General features: G+C 39.3%; 2 long non-coding RNA genes across 2 annotated transcripts in view; both read right to left on the bottom strand.

Moving 5' to 3' along the window:
• LOC149917017 (uncharacterized) overlaps positions 1-24,292 on the bottom strand; it is a 100,990-nt gene that overhangs the window by 45,184 nt on the left and 31,514 nt on the right. Inside the window, exon 3 of the long non-coding RNA XR_016468529.1 lies at positions 22,393-22,540. This is a non-coding gene — a long non-coding RNA (uncharacterized LOC149917017). The remainder of the gene's footprint in view (positions 1-22,392; positions 22,541-24,292) is intronic.
• LOC116235119 (uncharacterized) lies at positions 6,596-8,353 on the bottom strand. Its single transcript, XR_004168289.2, has 3 exons — positions 8,260-8,353; positions 7,420-7,526; positions 6,596-7,308 (listed from the first exon to the last, which is right to left on the bottom strand). It is a non-coding gene; the product is annotated as an uncharacterized LOC116235119 (long non-coding RNA).

The following is a 24,292-nucleotide window of genomic DNA, read 5'->3' as shown; positions in this document are numbered from 1 at the left end:
TCAAAACCACTTTTGTTCTGATGACAAAAAATAAGACTAGATTCACACTTCAGACCATCAGTGAATTAATATTTGATAGTTCTCCTTCATACTCCCAATGGCTGATTTTCCATTTTTTCCTTTATCACATTATCTTATCCCTCCCAGTTCTAAACCTGATCACAAAATACTTAATGTTTTACAGGCATCTTTTTTTTCTTTCTTTTTTTTTTTTTTTTTTACAGTGATGAGTCTGACCATGTACAGTATTTCTACTGCCTGAAATACCTTTTCTGTTTTTCTCCATTTTCTCATGCTATCCCTGTCTCTTTTTATCTCAATTGGCAAAATCTCTTTTCCCTTTTACTCCCAATAACTAGGAGCCAGAGCACAAAGAGGTTAAAACTCACCACAGGATACCTTAGTCTGTGAAGCACTGAAAGGAGAGTCAGCCCAAGAAAAGCTGACAGGTATTGAAGGCCTGGTACTCCAAATAAGTAGGCATGAAACTAGATCTCCATACAGAATCAAGTTTCCGTTTAAGCACTGGCAATACTGGGGTATTCAGCTACATAAACTTCAACAAGAAAAATACAAATCCAAAGGTAACATGGTAATATGGCATCCCCTAGAAATTTTTTCTGGCACATCTACATTGTAACCTACAAAACACTAACATAAATAAAACATTTAGGGCACCTCAGCAGCCAAAAGTGACTCTATACCATATTTTATCATCACTCACACTGTTCATGCTTTTTTTGGCTGAGGAAGGAGAGGCTTGGGGGGGGTTGGTGTTAAGGTGTGCTTCAAGATGTCCAAACTGTTTACAACACCACTGATTTCTCTGTGTGCCATGATCGAGGATTTTTTTTTTTCTGTTTCCACAACTCATCACTCCACAGAGGAATGTTGCTATCAATTCTTAAGGTTGTGATTTATAAAGAAGAATTCACCTCTCAAATGGATCTAGTTCTTTTCCCAAGTTAAAGCCACCTACCATCTAATAACTACGCTCTGTCATACAGTGACAAGTGACTGTGAGCGCAGTTTAGAAGACAAAGATTAAGTCAGATGGAAGGAGATGACCTAGTTTTAAACAAACCTCTGTTACACAGTGATGCTTATAGGTGTGGACTGCAACGCCAAGAGCTTCTGTCCCTCTTCTGAATCACTGCTGTGCAGCATTCCATCAGTCCCTATCTGGCAGAGGGGGACCCTACTCCCAGTGCGTGGCTGCAGAGCCAAAGCTGGTACACGGGGCGGGTGGGAAGCATGTCATTTTAAACACCCAACAACATATATTCCTGCAAACAGCTGCTCGAGTGCTATATACATATTTCAAAAGCTTCAGCAGACCTGAACGCCACCTTCATTCCATTTGTTTCTGTTCCAAGTTTACCTCACTGCAGCATTTGTATCATGCTGCTGTTAAGAATATTCTTCAGTTTTCTTGCTGTTAGCACATAGTCAAGCACAAGGACAGAATTAATGCTCTCCATCAGGTCAAGAAGGCATAGCTGTGTCCTAGTGTTCTTCAGGGTCCTGTCCCTTCACAGGGGACATGCACAGATCCTCAGTTATGCACAGATCCTCAGTTATGCATCCTTACTGCTTCACAATAGTAATACGTATTTCAGCTACTTCTCAGCCTGGAAAGAACTAGATAAGCTTCCAAAATTTCTCTATCAGAAATAAAGCAGCTGTGTGGTAAAAGTACCAACAAATACTGAAAATACCATTTGTTATTGCTAAAAGACAACCAAAGGGCCTCAAGCACAGAATTAACAGCTACATTTGTGGAGGCAGATAGTAAAAAGCAAGCAAACTAAAAATTTGTTTTACTGGCCAATTCAATTCACACAACTGCTTCCCTCTGTTGCAACCAGTGGAAAAACTGAAAAAAAAGAGAAATAAATTCTGACTTTTCATTCAATTTACCCTGCCACTTCCTTGCTGAAATAGCTTATATTTTTCCTGATCTTCCCAAGAGTTGGTATATGAAGCACAACAAGAATTTTCATTTATTCTAGCAATGCATAACCAACAAGATCAGTCAGACAGTTTAGATCTCTGACAGACTTAGAGCACATTAAGTGGTAAAAGCACTGTGACAAAATAAAGCTCTTTTTCCCCATTTTGCTCTGGGGAGTCTTACTTTTCCTACTGGATCCTTTCTTCATTGCATGCAATAGAGCACAATGCAAGAGCAAAGAGTAGAAGAATTTGGAAGGGGGGGGTACAAAAAAAAACCACAACCAGAACAAACAACTTATAGATATATGTGTTTGCAGCAAGGCCAGTCTGAACTTGCACAGACATAACACAATGATTGTGGTGTTCTCAATGAACAACAAGCTCATAACAACAACAGCCCTCCACAGCACAGCCTTGGGTAACAACACATTCAACTGCCTTGAAGTTTCCTTCTTCTATTTGCTGTTCCTACCTGGAACATTACACAACTCCTTCAGAGAAAGTTAAATGTCAACCTCTAAAAAGATGCTGGAAGTAATAGAATTCTTTAGTTCCCTCTTACAGTGAAAAATTTGTGTTCAAAATTAAAGAAGTAAGGAAATATAGAACTTCCAAAATGAGTTTTTGACATTTTGGGGAGAATTCTTTTCATGGGGCTGGTTACAAAGCAGAGCAAAAGTATATGCTCGATTTTTATCCTAACAACATAAAACCCATTATACTAAATCATTTTCCCACAGAAAGATTTCAATATATATGAAACTGTCAAAAATCTCCATTATACACCATAAAGGGTACTATGTTATATAGCAAAAAAAAAAAAAAAAAAAAAAGTAATATAAAACCTACAGAGGAATGGGAAAGATAAATGAACATCTACCACAGAGACTGGGCAATTCCTAAATGGCAAAGGGTCAGAAAAAAAAATCTTCAGGTTATATTGTGAAGCACTTCCATTATCTTTGTGACAGAATAGAGCACAGGGACTGCTATCAATAAACGTCCATACACGTTTTATAGTTTGGCTCACACCACAGTCTATTTCAGTTTTCACTGACTTGAAGGAAAAAAAACAAAGCAGTCTTACCAGCTACTTGGGAAAACACTACTAAATGAACTATTCTGTACTTTGACTTCAAAAAAGACTGAATTTAAACCTCCTGAAATGTGTATCCACAGAATTACCAGTAACTTCCTTCACAAGCTAATAAGGAAACCCAAAGGAAACATAAACCATATGCTAAATTAAGCACATGCTGAGACATTAGTCACGTCTTAGTTTTTCTTCTTAGAATTGCTTTAAAAATATTTCTGTCAGATAATCATAAATCATCCTGAATTCAACAGAAGTTGAAAGAAAAAACAACTGATTGTAAAGACGAAATTTCCCATTTCCAAATATAAGCCTGAAGCCACAGGGGTCTGAATTCTTTTGCTAACTCCAGTGGTCTTTGGCTGATGTACCTGTATTAACTGAGATAGTTATCTGAACAAGCACTGATTGAAGTCAGCTCACAATGCGTTCTGATCTCTTTTCTCCTTTTCCTCCAGTTTATTTCCTCTTACCTGAAATAACATGTATTTTTACAGGGGCCGAAGAAGCCTCTGAACTTCTGATTCATGATCTTTTCCAAATCTCAGTCTCTAACACCTTATAAACTTTCTGAAGTCCCTTACATAAAGCAATACAGGGACCACTTACGCTTATTAGTCTCTTTTTACTGATAAGATTCAGCATTATAGAACACTGACATTGTAATCTATGAAACAGATATGATGTGTGCAGACAACCAATGTGAAGCCCATACTGACAATCCCAAAGTAATTGTGTGGTCTCAACCTCAAAATATGTTCTTGCTTTGTTTCCTAAGAACGTTTGTCAAACTCAGTGGCACACTATTAAGAGACGTTTGATTCATGTTGCCAGATTTTTTTCATGCCCACTTGTTACTAAACAGCAGGAGAATCAGACCATCTCCAGAGTCAGCAATAAACATTGCCTTCTTTTAACAACTTGACCAGAGAAGTGCTGAGCCACTTTGTAGAGACAGTTTATCTTCTGTGCTCTTCTATAAATCCAAAGTCATTTCTAACTAAACCTGGTCAGATGCAAATCTTTAGTAATCCAACCTATCTGCAGCTTTGTGGAGCCCCACTAAGTGCAGTGGCTCATTAGAGTCCAGAAAGATGTGGTCAGGTGCGTGCAAATGGTTTCAGTTAAACTCATTCCAGCTGTGTGGCAGAAGAGACATATGCTCTCCAATGCAAAAATAAAGGCAGTGGCTAAGATGATAACCTGTGACTCACAATTCTCTCTTCCATCCTCTGCAACTGTCATTCTTTGTTGCACTGGGCTGATTTTTCAAGCATCTCAGACTGTGAAATGGGAAGACCAGTCCTTGCCTCATCCCGCTCCACTACTCTCTTCACAGGGCTTGCCTGTCACCAGAAATTATGTGACTATGTTAATATGACATTTCTTGTCAATGCCATATTTTGCCATACTGAGATATCATTATATCACTGGGCACATCAGCAGTCTGCCATCTAACACATTTAGACAATGGATAGTCCTCACACCTCTAGTACAATAATACACCTATAATTGTTAGAACATGAACATTGAAAGAAAATCAGTGTTTGGCTATAGAGTGTGAATGAGGCCTCTACTTGCAATGTCACAGTCACTGAGACTCAATTGCATCTATAGCGCAGTCAAAAAACGCAGACTAGAATGCATTAAAAAAAAAATCAGTGGTTGCAAGCAGACATTAACCTACAGACTAACAACTTGATGTCCATCTCTGCCTGGAAAGTTAGTGTAACATGGGGGAAAGCATTACCTTTTCTCTAGAAAGGAAAATAATCTTTTTGGTTTTAATCCTATAGTCCCATGAGAGATTGTCAAAGCTTGTACTACAATGGCTAAATTTAAAAAAGAAAAAGCACAAAATGAGACAAAGACTCGATCCTGCATAGTTACAAACATTCTATCCTTGAACTAAAAAAAGCACAACTCTCATTTCTCTAAGTTCATGAATATTCCTCATGGACCTCAACAAAATGTGTATAATTGCTTAGATTTAAGTGTGTGCTTAAGTGCTGGGTAGAAAATACGGTTTTCAAGGCTGTGCAGAATCAAGAAAGACATTTAGAGACCTAGCATATGGCAAGAAACAGAATTTAAACAGGAGCTATTTCACATGTAGCTGATTTTGAGATAAAGTAAATTCCAGAGTTCACTTAGATGTTTTGCTCTTCTCTCGCTCATTTCTGGCAAATCAGTAATGTATACAAACATATATAAGAGCAAATATTTGCTCTTATATACCACAGAGACTTCATGCTAAAGGAAAAAGGCCTTTCTACAGCTTGGAAGTGATATTTTCTTGACCTTACTTTTAGTATTATAAACTGAAAACTTTTTCCACTGATTCTCTATATGATTAGTTTTCTAGAAGAAAACTTTTATAAAGAAGTAATAGAAGTTATTCCATTTCTAGACATTAGGGATGATCAGCTTGCATGCCAATTCCTTTTCCCACTTACAAGTTTGAGTAAACCTACATGAAGTTCAACAAGGCCAAGAGCAAGGTGATGCACTTGGGACAGAGCAATCTCAAGTATGTGCACAGACTGGGAGAAAAACTTCAGGATCCTGGTGGATGAAAAGCTGGATATGAGTGAGCAGTGTATTCCTGCAGCCCAGAAGGCCAACTGTCCTGAGTTGCATGAAAAGAGAGGTTGCTAGCAAGGAGAGAGAGCAGATTGTCCTCCTCTATTCCACTCTCCTGAGGCCTCATCTGGTGTATTGTGTCTAGGACTGGGGCTTCCAGCACAAGAAGACATGGAGCTGTTGGAGTGAGTTCAGAGGAAGGCCACAGAGATGATCAGAGAGATGGAGCTTCTCCTCTACATAGAAAGGCTGAAGCAGCCAGGCTCATTTAGCCTGCAGAGGAGAAGGCTTCAGGGACACCTAATTTCAGACTTGCAGTACTAAAAGGGAGCTTATTAACAGGAGGGAGATCAACATAGTCTGAAAGCATTGGGACGAGGGGGGAAGGGTTTTAAACTAAAAGAGGGAAGATTTAGATTAGATACTAGGAGGAAATTCTTTACTCAGTGGCAGTGAGGCACTGGCATAGGCTGCCCGGACAATGTGTGGATGCCCCATCCCTGGAGGCAATCAAGGCCAGGTTGGGTGGGGATATGGGCAGACTCATCTGTGGGTGGTTGGAATTGGTGATCTTTAAAGTCCCTTCCACCCTAAGCCATTACATGATCCTCACTTCATGTCTCATTATACTGATGCTGAAGCTACAGACTGCCTAGGAATAACCTGATTTCAGTGTTATTTAACCAAGCCCTGGTAAACATGGAAAAAGATATTGAAATAGATGATCTCCTCTACACAATGGGGATAGCATCATATGCCCCTTCGATAGACAACTGAAGCATGCTTTCATCTTAAGAGAAAGTATTCCATGTGCAACAAAATAACCAGTAGTAGCATTATAGCTACTTACCAATGCACATAGAAAAATAAGCCACGTAAAAGCAAGGAGCAAAAACAAGCAATAAATCAGTAAATTACACAAAGATATGCAAAAGAAAGAGTAAAATAGCTGCTACTCACTTTTCACACACACAGTAATTTTATTTTGAAGTCTTGAGTTTCCACTAGTTTCTTGGGACACAAGAAAGATGATAGATTTAGAATTCATGTTAGTCTAACCTCTATATCAAATAGATGTGCAGACATGAGAAAAGCTACCTTATGACTGTTCTCAGCCTCTCAAATTGCTTGAATTACTTTGTGCTGCAGAATATAGGGGGAAAAAAACCTCACATATTTTTATACACACACACACATATATATGGATTTCAACAAAACTGCAACTAGCTAACTTCCATAAGAGGTTCTCATGTTTTCCAGCACCTATAAAGGAAAGATTTAAGAGCCTGCCAAAAAATGAGAAACTAAAATGCAATTTCAGGTCCTTCTGAGCCTTCAATTGTTTAACGGACAAGAAAAAAACATGAAGGCATCCAGCAGAAGGAGATGACGACATTGCCTTCAATGGGATACAAGCACTATGGAACAATAGCAGGTAACAAAGAAGAAAAATAGTCTCCCTCCTTACAAGACCAGAGACAGCTTGAAAGGAGCATGATTTCTATCCAGAGTAATGGTGCATCCTATGCTGCTAATCCTTAAGTGAGTGTGAGGAGAGGTGGATCCTGTCTCTCCAGTCACTCAGGTACATTGCTTGCGCCTGAGCTCTCTGGGTCATCTATGCCATCCAACCTGGGTGCTCCACTATTGGTTCAGGCCATGATCTGGCAATTCCACTGCAGAAGGAAAACAAATTGAGTCAACATTCTAATTCTTCAGCATCACAAGTTATGAAACAGTGATGCAATGAAACAGCATCCATTACATTAGAAATATAAAGTTCTCACCTTTTGCACAGGCAACATTTTTACTGGAAACAAATTATACTGATGCCACTTACATTCATCCCCATGGTTTGAACAAAACATTGACCAAAAGGCCTTGATATGTGCAGCTAGGAAAAATGTAATGCAGCATTCTTTAAACTTTTTAAAGATTCTTTAAACAGTAAAATTAGAAAAGATGACAATAGTAATCTGCATAGATATCTGAAAACACTGAAGTACAAAAGAAGGCACACTTTGCTTCAGGCTAAGACCAAGGTCTCAAACCAGTCAATAATCACCCAATTCTTACTGTTCTACTTCCTTTTTTTTCCACATGATTTCACACCAATAGTATAGAACAAATGCTATTATAAACTTGGATAACAGAAGTTGGCTCTGGAGCTTATTGTAGTGAAAGAAACACCTCTTTTCAATATAGCATTTGCAACTACTACTACATAAACAAAATCATAATTGTGTGACTATTGCTGTTGTGATTTAAAAGGACTTTTTTCTCCCTCCCAGAAGCATCCACAAAGTTAGGTAAATCCAGAGAGAGACTGCCTAAACACTCAAAAACATCAGCTTATTCAGGAGATTTTTCCAAAAATGTCACATAGGCTCAGATAAAGCTGCCTGGGTATTAGACAAGATCATGTGTCTGAAAGAGTAAGATGAGTTTTTTTCCTACCTGATGACTTTACTTTCTACTTTTTTTTTCTTTCCAGCTAACCTATCTTACTTTCTGCGTAAAGCGTTGGTCCTTGGAAACAATGCAATTGTTTCTAATAGGTTATTTGCAATGCCAGGCAAAGTGTTGTTAGGATTATCAGTAATCATATATTGAGAAAGTTTACTCACCCAGCTGATTATAGGGTCTCTAGCTACAGAACACTCCTTCTCAGTAAGCAGGCTTCAACCAAGAGGCGATCTCCCTTAGGAGGCTAGACCCAGTGACTTCATGTGGAAAGCCCATGTGAATAGCTTGCACTTGTGCTCCCTGAGGCCAGCCACTCCCTTCACCAGGTGCTCAATCACCAGTTCAGGCCATGACATAATAGGTCTCTTACAGACAGGATTTCATATTTCTCCCTTAGAAATGGAAGAGGCAGGTCCCAGTCACAGCTGCAGAAGTCCACTGCCAGCTGAGAACACTGAAGTATTTCCCAGAGAGCAGAAGAGCACCATCTTCCCCTGTCACGGTGGGATTCTTGCTATCTCTCTTTCTTGGAAAAAGGTTGGGAGGCAGCCTTTGCACCATGAATAGCTCTGAGATGCTACTTATGTTTACAAAACAAACCTTACACCAGACAAGGATAAGAATTTCACTGTGTCCAAACAGATCGGTTATTTTTTATGTTGCTCGCAATAGTAAATATAGCAAAAGCACTAAAGCTGTGTGTCAGACACACCTGTATGTCATACTCTCCAAACCAGTGATGCATAATAACTGGTAGCCACTCACCATCATGTTTTGCAACAGTTTAGAAGAAGTCTTCAAAAGCAGTCCCACATACAAGCAAAGCTGGACTAGTTGAGTGATGCCAGAAAAGTTATCTTAATCCTAGATAACAGGTAAGTACTGCAACAAATCAATTATAAATATTGTGCTGAGCAAAGAAGTGAAGGCAGCATGGCAGGCAATTGTAATTGCCTTCTTGGGAGCACCCGCATTCAACTCTCCCACCCATCACAAGGCAGTCTGACTCACATGTGACATAGCTACACTCAGCACCATTCCTTACCTGACCTTTTACTTCAGTGATTTCCTGTTTGATAAAAGTTTTCTTCTTATACTGCTATCCATTCTCAACTACTTGTTGATTAACTTGCCTTATGGACATGTGCCTTTATTCCTTCTCCCTCTGTCTTATTTACTGAAGCCTCATACTTTATTCTCTCTGCTCTCCTCAGTGATCTCTTCCCCTCCTTGTGCATTCAGAGGGTTTTAACACAGTCTGGTCCACGGTTTTTAAAAGATCAAAAAATGAAGCCGCACAGATATTTATTTATAACTTATTTCTGCAGGTGATTGAAATTTAGATTAACCCTTAAGAAAATGACAACCATATTTCTATTCAACAGCATCCCTGTTTGTCTTCAGAGACCAAGAAATACATGATTTAGTTGTAAAAATCAGTGCTTCCAAAACGTATTTCAGTGCTTACTCTTAAACTGTGTTTAACTTTATGTCTTTTATTCTAAATCGCTTTACTCTTCTTAAAGGTTGGTAATGATTTTACTATTATGAGGTAGTCCTCAATTCCTTCTCACACTGGAAATTATCTTGATTCAAGTCTACCTTGTCAAATTAAGTACAAGCCTGTTGGAAAATTGCTTCAGAGCAGTTCATTTCCTTCCCTTAAATAAAAGAAACAACAGTTTGACATTTCTTTTACTGTTTGGGTGCCTGGCTACACTGTATCCTGAAATTAAAGGTACGCTTTAGAGGGAATTTTTTCCCTTCAAGATCTCCCATTATTTCTCTCTGTGAGGCAGACGGTGCCAGCTACTCCTGCTGCCTCTTCAGCCTTCCAGTTCTTCATACTGCATTTCTGCTTAGTAGTTCAACAAAGGCACGATAGTCTAGGAAACTGTTATCAGTGCAAGAATAGCCTGGCCTTTGCCTGGGCAGCTTGGGCAAATGCCACCTCAGACAACTGGCTGCCATACATCAAGACCCTCAGCCAAATGGCAACCACACAGGAGAAATCACTGGCTAGCAGCCACCTCAGGCAAACAGCAGTTGAACACACACCCATCTGTGCTCAGGTGCCCTGCAGTATCACAGGTTGCAGAACACAGTTAAATCAGCCAGCCCAAAAGAGGGAGGTTTCCTTTCACATCTGTATGGCAAGACTTGGCCTCCAGGCCAGGTCCAGGCTCACTCCACAAGTGACCTCTCTGCAGCATGGGCAGAGGGCTTCCCATACACAGGCTTCTCTGGTAGGCTCCTGCTTATAACAGCAACAATGCCTTCTACATCAGCAAGACTGAAGTAAACCACCCCTGTCCATGCAAACCCACAGTGTGAAACTGGAAACTGAGAGAGAAATTGTGGAGGTCAACTCTGCTCCCAGAGGCTGAACCCACAGCCACAGAGGCCAGAGAGAAACATAACCCACATCTAAAAGGAGAGAGCCAACAGCACTGTGTACTTCCACAGCTGCTCAGTGTAACTTCAAACAAGAAGCACCAGCTCCAAGGACAAGGGGGAACAGGAGGAAATCACAGTCCTTTCTCAGGACATTTTAGTTAATACCTGCTGTGACTGTAAGTTGGCTCATAAAAACAAATCTCAGCATAAAATATTAAAGTCTTCCCAGGGAAATCTTTAACTTCCCTACTACACTCAATCTTTTTTGTTCTTTCCATCAGTACTTTTTAAATAATTAACAGCAGGTAAAAATTATCTTCTGCATTAATACAGTTCCTAGCACTCTTAAAAGAGCAGCTCCACCACTTATGACCAGATGATGCACTGTACTGCTTTACCCTTTAAATGTAAAGTTGTGGCTAAAGGGCAGTTTTTTCTCAAAGTAAAATTGAAGTTTTCCACCCAAGAGATGTCAAGAAACTCACCACTCCCAGGACCAGCTCCTGAGGAGATGTGGGCTGCAGCTAGTGCCTCCTCCTTCCGCCTCTCCCATGCATTTTCTGTCCTTCACCTTGCATTCACCTTTCCCTTTTGCCTTGGCAGCTCCCACAAGCCTGTTGCCATGGGAATCCCCAATTACACACCTCTCCTTGGACTTTCAAGCCCCAGGAACCAGCCCCTGAGAGCTCCTTTCTTCTAGGAAGAGCCTCTCTTGAGTCATGTGCACAGATGACCCAAGCCCCCATGAAGGGGCACCTTGCCAGCTGCCCCACAGAGCAGCCCTCTCAGCTCAAGCTGGGTCTCAGTTGGTCCCAGTGCTGCTGCAAGGCAAACCCCATGGCATGAGCACACCACCCCAGATCACCACCAAGCACCTTGGCGAATTCCTCATAATTTATGCCTACTGAAACATAATTAAAAATTTCAGATACATCAGTGGAAAAATTCCTCTGGTTCTCCAGTTTGCCAATGTTCAGTAAATAATATTCACAGTGTTTACTTAATATAACAACTACAAATTAAGTTGAAACAGGTCATTCTACCATGATAAGCTACAGAAGATTTCTAAACAGAAGAGAACATGCCAATTGAGATATTGGTCTTGAATGTAGACCAAAAGCTATTTTCACTTTCAATACACTTCACAGTGATGCCTTTGCAATTTAAGTACCATGCTAATCTGTTTTCATAGGCCTCCTCTTTAATGGCACTGGATGGAAGTGACCTTAGGGACATTTTCCTCTCTACATCACAGACAACACAGGCTTAACTATGTGAACTCCAAGATATGGAGATTGTTGGTCTTAGTACAGAGACATTTAGCAGCTACTGAGGCATAACTATGTATTTACTTTCCCAGCAATGTCATTTCCTACACAGTGATTGGTGATGCTGCTACGGTTTATAAAGTCATCATAAAATTATTTAACGTAGCTCAATTTGAAAAGCTCTCTCTAGCACTGGCTAATAATAATTGACTCATACACTAAGGAAACTTTTCTTAATAATGGAGGTATTATCATTTTTCTTAATTACTTTGCAGATGAAAACAACTTTTTTTAACCTCTGTGAGAACTTAAGAACTTACTTTAAAAGATCACCTTATTTGCCAGTTACAAAAACATTAGTTTTTCTTTCTTTTACAGAGAAACACAGAAATTTCCAAGGTGACATAATAATCTAATAGCTATCTAAATGTAAGACTCTGTCAAGAGAAAATAGCTTTTTAAATTCTGAGAGCAAGTGCCACTGAAAAGCAATGTTACATTCAATTAGGCAAAGAGCAATGTGCAGAAAAAAATGATACACTTTGTATTTAAAATCATGCAGTTCAATCATAGAAAAGAATATGAGTTTGTCAATCTATTTCATTCGCAACAGAAAACAAGGATGAAAAGGGAATCCAGAATAAAATATATATATATAAAAATAATGATTTCAGAAGCTAATTTCTAAAATATATTTCTATTTTTGTTCTATATAAAATTTCTATTTGGCTGCGTTTTCATAAATGCTGCTTAACTGAAGTTAAAAGTGTTTTAACCAAAAATTATATATTTTCTCCAATTTTATTTTGGTGAAAAAAAAAAAAAAAGCTACTCAGATTGAATTCTTTGGATTGAAATAATCTTATTCACAAACTGTGTTTAAAAGATGGATGTTTTCATCTTTAAAGAAAACCCTAATACGACATCTTTGCTTCTTATGTGACAGCCCTTTTAGGGGACAGACAGAGCTCAGTTTTACATGCCTATCTACTATCCAGAAATAATTAGGTAATTACTGCGACTCAGTAGTTTCCTGGGAAACAGGAATTCGTTTGCAAGCCCTGGCTATGAAAGCACAGAAAACAGCATGGCTGTTTACAACCCTGTCTCTTCCAGGACTCGTATATATTTTAAGTAAAACAAACAACACTTGCACACCAAAATTACTTAAATTGCTCATTTTCCCTTTTCTGAAAAACTAATTTCAAAATTTCAAAGCTCTATACAGATGCTGCGGTATAGCAGAAAGGAGAGACAGTTTCAAAAATCGCTCCAGATGTGTCACAAGAATGGATTGACATACGTGAGTACACTTCATTTCTGCTTTTGGGAGAAAAGGAGAGCCCAGAAAGTCAATAAAGCATCGTCCCTCCGACTTCAGTGGAAGTAGGATTGTGTCCTGCCTCTCATGATCAGGTTCTGGGGATTAAAAATGAATTTTAAAAATGAATTTATTTATTCCTATTGGCAACCACAGTGTAGGTGTTAGGAAATGAGTTAGCACAAAGACAGTTTCCCTGCTTAAAAATCAGCATGCTACCAAGTAAGCAATACCTTCTCTACATCTTGGCATAGGTGTCTCTCATTGATACAATGAAGTTATTAGCAAGCTGAGATGAAGGATAGCAGAAAACCGTGTTCTAAAATACCGCTTAAGCTGGTGTTTGGTTAACATTCTGCAGAAGGTTATCAAACGGGTCAGGAGATTTTCATGGACAAAGTGTCTGCATAGTGATAAGGAGCGTGATGGAAATAGTGACAGAAAAAATTAATCTGCTTGTCACCCTGAATAGCGCTAGAGACATCCATGTGTAGTTTTACTGTCATGGGATGAGAGATAAATTAGCTATATGGCACAACATCATGCTGATTTTCAGGAGGGCATGGTGAAGGTGAAATGTATACCTTCTGCTCATGAATGTCAATCTAACTGAAGCCTTGGAAGCATATATTGCTGTCAGGCTGCTAAGAAACAAAAACAAGTTGTCTGGGTGCTTGCCTTGAGTGAGAACTGAGTGAAGTTTCCTGTTCAGAAAAAAAAACAATCTGAGATCCCCAAAACATTATACGGGATAACATAACAGAAGTATTTTAAAAGCTTTCCTTCAAGGCTGAGGCACATCAAATTCTTTAACATTGAAAAAAAGAAATCATCACTAGTTAGAATCTGATATAATCATAAAGTTAAGGAATCAGCAATTAGAGTAGACTATGGGATTTGTTTTTCAAATGCATTATTGGGATATTCCATTCTTTTCCTAGATTTTTGCACTCTGAGGGCTTCATGCATTTCCTTAAATAAGCCCAATATTCTATTTCACTCTTGCTTGTTGACTGATTGTATTTCTCACCATATTGGAATACTGGAATAGGACAAATGCTTCTGCAGTTTTGTAAAATATAAATAATCAGAACATGACAGAAAACAAAGCAAATATAAGCAACTCTGTGAAGGAGTGCTTTATTTTCTAGCATACAGATATAGAGATGCACACACGCACATTTTTCCCTCAAACATCAGTAAGTATGTTCTTGGATTATATTCTAGTTCCATGATCATTTCCTCATACACTAATAATTGTCACTTTATAGCAAACTGGTTTTTGGCCTTGCCAAAATTATTAAGCAACTTCATGGTTTCTTGGCTGAAAGGCAAACTATTTCATCACAGAGAAGTTGCTGACAAGTCACATGAATTCTGGTGTTGATAACTCCTTATGGCGCACATGAGAATAACCAGTACTGCATTACCTGGTAGGATATGAAGGTAATGTTGTTCATTGCCTGTGATTGGCAGCTGCTACAGAAGCGTGAAAGTCAGCTCTAAATAACTATAAGTTGAATATGGCAGCTTGAGATATTACTGACCTACATGGGAATCATATACAGAGGTTTCTAACTTAATATCCACTATGCAAATTGAAAACACTCAAGGGCTGAAGCTAAAAGAAGTATTTACATTAGTTAGAAAATGAACCAAGACAAAGACTTAGAATATTATAGAATTACAGCTCTAGCAAATTTCTAAAATATGCTTGGGATTGAGCTTGTTTTTATCTTTCAAAGCTAATAGGTGCTGATGGCATCATTTCATACTATACTACATGCAATCAAAAATGTAATTGTTGTATGTATGAAGCCAAACATCCTTTAAGAGCATCATCTGACATATGTCACTCATATGAAAGAACTTCATAAAGGACCCACATATTAAGCTGAACAAACAGACACTCAAATGCATTATCATAGGCAAAAGGTCAGGTTTTCCCACTTTTTATTCTCTACACTATTTCTGAAAGAGCAGAGCAACCACTTTACTAATGTCAGGACATGTTTGGCATGCAGGTGTTACTACAGAGGAAATTTGATGCCTTTTACCTTTTGCTACAATTAAAAATCCCTCACTCAGAAGATGCCACAGTGCAGTGACAACATTTGGATGACCCAGCGGTCTTTCAAACACAACAATAGTTCTAAAATCACCTTCTCAAAATGCTGCATGTGCTTGATTTTCTCATGCAATGCACAAAACAAGACTTAACTACTACTGGAAAAAAAAACCAACATCCGATTGCTCACTGAAAAACAACAAGAATGTTGCCATTTATGGACAAAGAAAAGGCATTGGTCAATGTTACAGACTGACCACAAAAAAGCTGTTGTAAAAAAATCAAGAAGTAGAAATGGAATTCTAAATATAACTGAATAATCATGCTTTTAATGTGTTCTTGAAGAATACATGCCAGTGCATAAAAACAATGAGTGAAAATTTCTGCTCCTTCAATTATAAGAATATTATGTTCCTTTTCATAATGGGGAGGGGGGGAATAACTTTGCGCTCCTCCATTATAGCACTTTACAAGACTGAAAGTATTTCAGTTTTTTAATTCCTTGTTGGTTGGAAATGTAAGTGAAATACAAGAAATATTCAGACCCCCAAGCAAAAGATTGCATCTGTCTTCTGCCTTACTTGTATCAGATCACATAAATTAAAGCAGAAAAAGGGTAGTGGACTGCTTATTTGTTTGGAACCCAACATCCCTTTAGTTTTTGCTCCTTATAATACTCCAGTACTATGATGGTACCTTACTGCTCTTCTCAAATGTTATTTCAGTACAAACCCTTCCTTTCCCTTAATTGTGATATGCTAACATTAAAACAAAGCTCCTTTGGACTGCATAACTGAAGTCTTTCCTTCTGGGTGAAGTCTGTTGGGATTTTCTACCATTCACTCTACAAAGCACTTCACATGGTAGAGTAGCTCACCCTGGCTTTATCAAGATGTGGCCTACCACTTCAGTTAAAAACTGTGATGAGTATTGTACAGGATCAAACAGTTCAAATCCTCTCCCTGAGTACGTTTCCAGTGTTCTAGCTGGAACAGCTATCCCAGAGATAAAAGACCTCATGAGAAGAAAAGCTAAGAAGACTAACAGCTCTGGAAAGGAAGACACTAATGTAGACTTAAATCCATATAGGGAGTTCAGACTGCTAAGTGATTTTATACAAAAGATTTTAAAAGAAAAATAAAGTCTATTTCCTAATAGGGCAGGGGAAGAAATCAATCACAGAAAAATTGTGTCAGATTGGTAGTAAGTATCAAGGCACTACTTTCAGTCTTGTGTGGTTATGTGCATCCTAACTCCCATTTCTAACAAATATTTGGCCAGTCTTCTTGTAAACATCTCCAGAAAAGAGAAGCTTCATTCTCACATAACTTGTTACAAAGTTTTTCTAACCTTCAACCTGGATTTTCTTCATCAAAACATCAAAATGTTTTGTTATTCTACCCAAAGTATAAAGAACAATTTGCTGTCACCGTCTGCGCGAAAGATGCTGCAAATAGGGGTACCATTATGCTATTTTTTCTTTTATATTAAACATAACTAATTCTTTCAACATTATTTATATTCTATGTTTTGTAAATTCTTATCTCTCTTGTCATTCTTTCCCTGAATTCCTCAACTTGTGCACATTCTCATTACGTGACAAAACGTGTGGTTTTGTAAGAATACCGCATTGCTGACCTATATTCAATCATTGTCCACTCCAAAATCTTGTCTAAATGTACGCAGTGCGCAAGCAGTTATTACTCTCCATTTTTCACTCCAGCTTGTCCCTTATCCCTCCCTAGGTATGGAGCTTTGAAAAGCTGAACTTGGTCTTGTTGATTTAGGACTTACTTTCAAAGTAACGTGTCCCTTATGAATTCCAATTTTGTCTTCTCTTGTCCCTAAAGCATAACAGCCTGATGTCTTCTCTACATTTGACCAATTCAACCTCTATTTCATTATCCAAGTCCTTAAAGAAAATACTTAATAGAAGTGGAGGTTCGGCCTCACTTTAAATGCTCTTTCACTCTGTCACTAAACTACAGCCGCATGTGAGTAGGTTTTAATTCACTGTGTGCAGTATTTTCATGCTGGATATGTTTCCCTGTGCTGTATATAAAGATGTGAAAAACATCAAGAGCTTGACAGAAGTCAAATTACATGTGCATATATATATACATATACACACACAGCATCTATTGTCCTGCCCAAAAAAGAAATCAGAATCATCGAGTGGTTTGGGTTGGAAAAGACCTTTAGGATCATCTAAGTTCCAAGCCCCTGCTATAGGCAGGGACACTTTCCACTAGACCAGGTTGCTCACAGCCCCATCAAGCCTGGTTTTGTACATCTCCAGAGAGGGCGCATCCACAACCTCTCTAGGTAATCTGTTCCAGAGTCTTGCTACCCTCACAGTAAAGAATTTCTTCCTAGTATCTAGTCTATCCAGGTTAGTTTGATGCGATTTGTTTTTCACAAATCCATACAGTGTTGGTTTTGAGTTTCAGTGCTTTGTTGTTTGTTTGGGTTTTTTTAATAACTTCCTCACCTTCTGCAGCTGATAAACTGTCTGATTAATAACTTTTCCCAGAACATTTCCTGGGGCTGAAGTTAACTACTCTGAAATTTCACCAGATAAGTCATTTTCCTATCTTTTTTTCACACTTTAAAATTTTAAGTAGTAACTTTATGAAACTTTATCTAGTAATAGAACCTATTCTCCAAAAAAATAAACGTGACTAATGTCCCTGAAAGTGATCTGTATATAAAGTACTATTTACCTGAACAATCCCAGGAGTCTCGTAGAGGACCATGGCTCATCTAGTGAAATTGCCAGAAAAAAAAAAAAAAGAGCAATAGGGATTGCTTATTTTAGTAAGAATATAAATTAGAAGAGACATGCTGGAAGGATACAAATGAGTGCACAGCATAAAGAAGTTAAGCCAACTGCTCCAGTTAATCCTCCTGTGATGCAAAACAAGCAAGTGAGCATTAAAACTGAGAAACATACCTCTTAATTATTAAAAAAATAAAAATTCTCCTCAACTTAAAAGGACAGTGTATGGACTCTTGTGAAGTGTTGCCAACAATAGTGGAACATGTGTACAAGAAAGTATTAGACGTTTCTGTAGCATTTCTGTTTGCTTCCATAGCCAGAAGCAAATACTAAGCCCTCCACAGCAGATCAGCACAAGATCAGTTCGACTTCTTAATCCATACCCAAGTCACAGCCACAGGAAACTGTAGTTAACTCCAGGGTCTCAGCACTGTCCTTAAGGCTCCAACAGCTGACTGTGACTGCAACTGGCTTCCTCACTCTCCTAGTGCACTCCTATACTCAGGCTTGCTGGACACCTGTGGCTGCTGACTGTGCTTATCTTCCTCTCTCCTTCTTCCCGGTAGTTTTGTTGTGTTTTGCTTTTGCTTTCCGTTCTTAACCACTTTGAAGCCATAGAGCACCTGATCAGCCTTCACAACTCTGGAGTAAATCCTTCCTCCAAAATCAGAACATCAGTTACATGACTGATCAGCAGAGCAGTGTGTTTAAAAGCTGCCAAATCTTTACTTTCCTCACAGCTTCCATGTCTGCTCTGCTGTTCTCATTTCCATGCATTCACTTCCACAACCCACTGGACCCTTTTTCCCTTCTACAAAGTTAATCTCTTAACTGACAAACTGTGGGGAAAGACCCATTTAGCCTGGGACCACACATCAACCAACATATAACTTGCTCCCCTCTTTCTCTATAGCAGTCCACTTTTTTTTTGTTTAACTAAGCCTAAACAGCCTTACACTGTTTTAAAATCATTGCAGTGTCCATTTCAGTCCAACTTGTATTTATGTTCTCACTTTACCCCTATCTTTCTTGTCCACCACTCTGCACACTGCTCAAAATTTGCTCTCAAGACAGAATTATTAATTTCCTCGGGGTTTTCTATAGCACCTGTCAGGACGATATTAGTACTTCATAAATATTAGAGGTGCTGTGAAATAAATGCCATTTTCTCAAGAAGGAATGACTTTCCTCACTGCAGACACTTCTGGGCAAAGAACCAGGGTTAGGGAAAATTATGCCAGTACTGCACAGGAATTGCACGTGCCCAAACAGGGTATCTCACACTTAGCTTACTGAACCAGCTAATGCAACCCTGTTATTATCTGTTCAAAGAACATCTACTACTGATCTGATGCACAGCTACAACTCAGCACTTCTGCAGCAAATCAAACTCCAGGGTCCATAATGATAAATCACAGAAAGATCACAGAAGCAACCACAAGAAAAGGGCTTAGTTCCTCCAGAACTCCTCCAGAAGAATATGCTGACAAAGGTACTGCGCAAAGCAACACACCAGTGCACCATTCAGGCGATCCTGCAGCAGTAAGACATCTCTTTGGCCTGCAATCTTGGGCTATGTACACCACCCAGGCCACTAGTCCACTCAACACATTTTTCTCTTTTGACTGAACCTTTATTCCTTGGTTTTCCAATATGTGCTCAAGAAACAGCTTGCAGCCCACGCCTATCCTTTATGCTTCCCACTCTGCTACTTTCCTCTGGTCTGTGGTTGGTAATTAAGAGCCCTTTCTCAATGCCATGCACATAGAGGGCTGGAATAAGGTTGCTCAAGTACGTTGAGGGGCCAACTTTGCAAACAAAAACATCTTCTGAAAAATCTGTGATCACATACACCTATAACAGCAGAAGTAACATATTCTAATTCTTCACACATTTTTACTTAGTGCCTTATAAGAGTCATGGGAAGAACAGAAGGAATCCTAGGGCCCTACCCAGTAGGTACTGTTTGCACACTGATTTTCAGTTCTGCCTCAGTGCTCAGCCCAGCTGCAGGTATCACAACCATCTGGGACAGCTAAGCCAGTCAACTAGAAGCACTCTTTGGCAGCACAGTTCGCTGCCACAGTTGAATGTTTGAGGATGGGCATGTTCCAAAGGGCCCCATCTTTTGCCTGCAAATAGTCACACTATCCCTATGTGCCCTACTACAGCTGGGCAATTAATTCTATCTTCCCAGAACAGACCAAGCTATAGCATTTAACCCCAAAGTTTCCTTGTCTGCTGAATTTCCCATACTATCTTTTTCCTCCAACTCTCTGCTGCAGGATCTCAGATGTACTACTGAGCAGAGGGACCTAAGAATATCTAAGATCATCTAGAAAATAAAGTACAACTTGGATGGTGCCATTACATTCAGTGACACCTATACAGAAAAGACTCTTCACAATCACTAAAACAAATCCTCTTCTCTGCTGCTGCAGAATCCTGAACTAGCAGGGAAAAACACTAAAGGAGATTATTACTTTTTTTTTTTTTTAAAGGCATGAAGAACTAAAAGAAAAGAAAAACAGAAGTGAACACAAGTTACGTTTATGTAGATAGCAATTTGTACCAAAGCTTTCACTGAAAACAAAACACTGCATCAAGGGCAAAGATTCGTTATTAAGACTGTGTATCACTGGGACCTTTGTAGGGTGAATAGGGTGAATGCAAGAGGCAGTTTGGGCTTCAGCTGGAGTTAAACATGCCTGTCAGTGACTAAGATCATTTTGTCAGATAATCAGCCATTGGTATCTGCTGAAAAGGGGACACTGCAGTTTGTATTTGTTTTGCTTTCAATACATTGACCTAACGTCAATGTATTGCAACCAGTTAATTTATTTAGAGATTTGCAGACTGATGAGATTTCATCTTTTTAGTGTCACAGTTCTAGCTAGAAAGACATGTGGGGCAGCAACCGGCTTTTTCAAAAAGCCCCGAGGATTTTGTTATCAAGGTTTAAGTACAGGTTTTATTTATTTGAAATGGATTTATTTTGCTAGAGGAAAGGGGGATTTCTCTGCATGGCTTCCAATAGAGTGTGTGCCCTTGAAAGATTAATGTTTGCCTGAGGACTTTTTCTGTTTCTCAGCTTGAGGCTTTGCTGCTTTACCAAAGTTCACTCGCTGTGGTACACCACAGGGCTCACAGCAGCCCTCTCCTTCCTTTTCCCCTGCTGCTGCCAACTTGAGCTCCTCGGGAAGATGCTGAGGCAGCTGGGGTGTTCCCCACATCCCCAGGGACAATTTCAACTCCTCTGCACCAGAAAGAAACTTGACCAGGGCATAGCAGTGAGAAGCTGGGCCCTTCTTGTCAGCTGGAATACATTAGGGATCAGAGCCCAGGGAGAAGCTGCTCAGGGAGTTGTGCTGTTGGCCAGGTGGGCAGCCTCAGGCAGCTACCAAAGATGTGTAAGTCAAGGCTGCTTGTTTCATCTACAACCCTAACTGCTCAAACCTTATTCAAAATAGTCAAAATGAAGGATTACAGAATGCAGTAAACAATCTCTCATGATGATCAGCACTTGTTAAAAGTGACCAGTCATCTCCCATGCACCTTTACCACTACATTTGCTGTCCATCTCTCCCCACTTTCATCCTACCTTAATCTACAAATCATAGTTTTAACACTAAGGTTTTCCAGGCAACAGCTGCGTGGCTATCTCCACTGTCCCACACAGGTGGTCCAGACCCTTAGGCATAGTGAGGGAGTGGATGTCTTGTGGTACACAGTTAGTAGGGCAGCAGATGCCACTGAACTCCTGGTATCTGCACAGAATCCAATTCTCCATCAGCGCAGTGCTTACCCAGCCACTGCTGGGCAATGCAATCTGTCTGGGAGCTGTGGGTATGCTATAGTCCTGCAATGCTCTCTGGTATCAGGGATTTCTGATGAAAATCAGATAGTGTTAGAATTTCCCTGTTTTCAACTGATTACACTTCAGTAAATTCATTGAGGATTGCTTCTCAAGAAGATGAAATGCTGGTGACTGTAATGGTAAACTATACTACCTGAATAGCACTGTTCCTAAAATGCTCATTAAGAGAGCTGGTCACTTTGAGAAAATTAAAAACAAACCAAAAAACATTTACCACAGAAAAACTACTAGTGCTGACTGACAAGCACCTGCCTTTTATTAAGGATTTGTAGAAAAACAAAAAGTTATTTTAGTGAGCAAGTAGAGAGATCACTCTATTAATATAACAGTAACTAGCAAGTTCCTGAAAATACACAAAGATGAGTAATAATCCCTCACACAGTGATCTTCAGGATCTTATGAACCATCTGCTTTGAATGAAGAAACCAAGGCACCTGAGCTAGGCAGTCTACCCAAAATCACACAGTAATTGCAGGTGCAAATATACCCAAGCAGCAGACTTAAAAGTCTATAAGTACATCTTCTCTACATTTTGTTTCTTGTGAACATAGTGTTTAGTTAGCAAAAATGTATTTTCTACTTACTGGAAGGATACGTGATTATTCAGCAACTTGCATCATGACGTGTTTTCACTATTCATTTCAGTTGTACAAGTTGCAAAAGCCATTGCTTTTGGCAAGTCAATAAAAAAGCTTCCATCATTCACAGGTTCAGCCTCCATGTTTGTCAAATCTGTTAGAAGAAAGATTCTGTCATCTACAGCACTTTTCATCTTGCTTAGCTCTAAACATCAGGGCTAGATTGAAACCCTTTTCAGAGTTCACAAGGGACTTTTACTGCTGTCAGACTTGCACAAGACTTGAAAATTATTTCTCAAAGCAAGATTTATTGGGGGGCTAACATCGAGTGACAAATGTTGAAGGAATAACAAAAATCTTGTATTGTGGGGTTTCTTGACCTGCCTGTTTATTTATGCTCATCTTTCTTCATAACTCAAAGGCACAGCTCTGTGTTTTGATGCATCATTATGAAAACAAATAAAATGGTGCTGATGCTTCTGCTTACCCACATAAGAAAAATCAACTCATGAAAAAGGCCAATAACTACATTGCACTGCTTTATCTATTCAGACTGAACAATGAATCTCTACCACCTCCACAGCATAAAAAAAAAGGTACATGTCTTCCAGTAGTAAAAAGATGACATATCTTGTACATACATCAACCAGTATTTAAAAGCTCTGACTTGCTCGTCACAGAGTGACCACACAGAGTTCATAACCACTGTCATTTCAGTGCAAGTTCTAAATCAGAGGGAACCTGATGTGCTAAACACGCTTAAGGTTACTATTGTTAGCAACAGCGCCTTTTCCCCAACCTTTTCCAGCTCCACTGAAAGAAAAACTGCAAGAGGATTTATCCAGGCAGAATTCCCAGTGTGTTTCAGAGTTCCATGTAGGGCAATATATTTGTAGTCCAAAAGGTAGCCAAAATTGCTTCCTTGTATGCCTGTTTCCTCTCTATGCATTCAGGTAACTGCACCCAGTGTTCTATGTAAGGACCTCAGCCACCCGTGACACCCACACTGAGGAGGAAGAGCACAGCCTTGGAGCAGCCCATTGCTTGACATACACTGTGCCCAGGGCTGCTTGCTTCCAGACCACAGCCTGAGCAGTGATTTACACTCTCCTAGACTCCAGTGATTAAATTAGAAGACAAAGCTAAATCACACCTTCTCAAACCAGCTAATACAAACACTCTGTTGTACTTCATCATTCTTGAAGTTCCTCTTGCTCTGTGAATATCTTTACTGGGAATAATTCATCTGAATAATACCACAGATCCAATCACAACTAATCCCTTTGTATAACACAGGCACGCAGTGAAAGCTTCCATTATCTCCGTGTCCTTACATTAGCATCAGCTGGAACTGTTCTATTGCAGCACTTCAGCTCCGACTACCTCACTGCTAACTCTGAGTGTTAATTGGTTGCAGTACTGCTGCTTTGTAGGTTTCCAATTTGTAGTGGAAATAAATCTGTGTTTGTAGTGGTGCATTAGGCACAATGCAATACAATTGCAATATAGCAATCACCTTCACAGACTCCACGTTGCTAGAGAAGTAAATATCACAGTATTAAAAAGAAAACAATCAAAACTGCCCAGAATCCCCATCTTTTGTTCACAGCTAGCAGCCATACTCTCGCGCTTCCATGAACGTCTCCCACATTAATTTATTGGCTGACACATTCTCAGAAGCAGCTAATTCTAAGTAAACTACACATCATACTTAGGGAAATAAAACCTATATTGCAACCAGAACCTGATGCAATAGAATGATGTTATTCACTGCCAGCAACCAAAAAGAACAGATCAATAGAGATCAACACAATCTGATACTGAGAGCATTGCAACAGGTTATTTTCAGGCAACCTGTTCTACAAAGAGATGCACCTAATTAATGCCTTGAAATTAATCCCTGTGT

The sequence above is a fragment of the Phasianus colchicus genome, chromosome 8 (genome assembly GCF_987193195.1).
Source record: "Phasianus colchicus chromosome 8, bPhaCol1.hap1.1, whole genome shotgun sequence".
In the NCBI taxonomy this organism is placed as follows: Eukaryota; Metazoa; Chordata; class Aves; order Galliformes; family Phasianidae; genus Phasianus; species Phasianus colchicus.
Note: the sequence above shows the minus strand (reverse complement) of the source record. Positions and strands in the feature narration are given on the sequence as shown.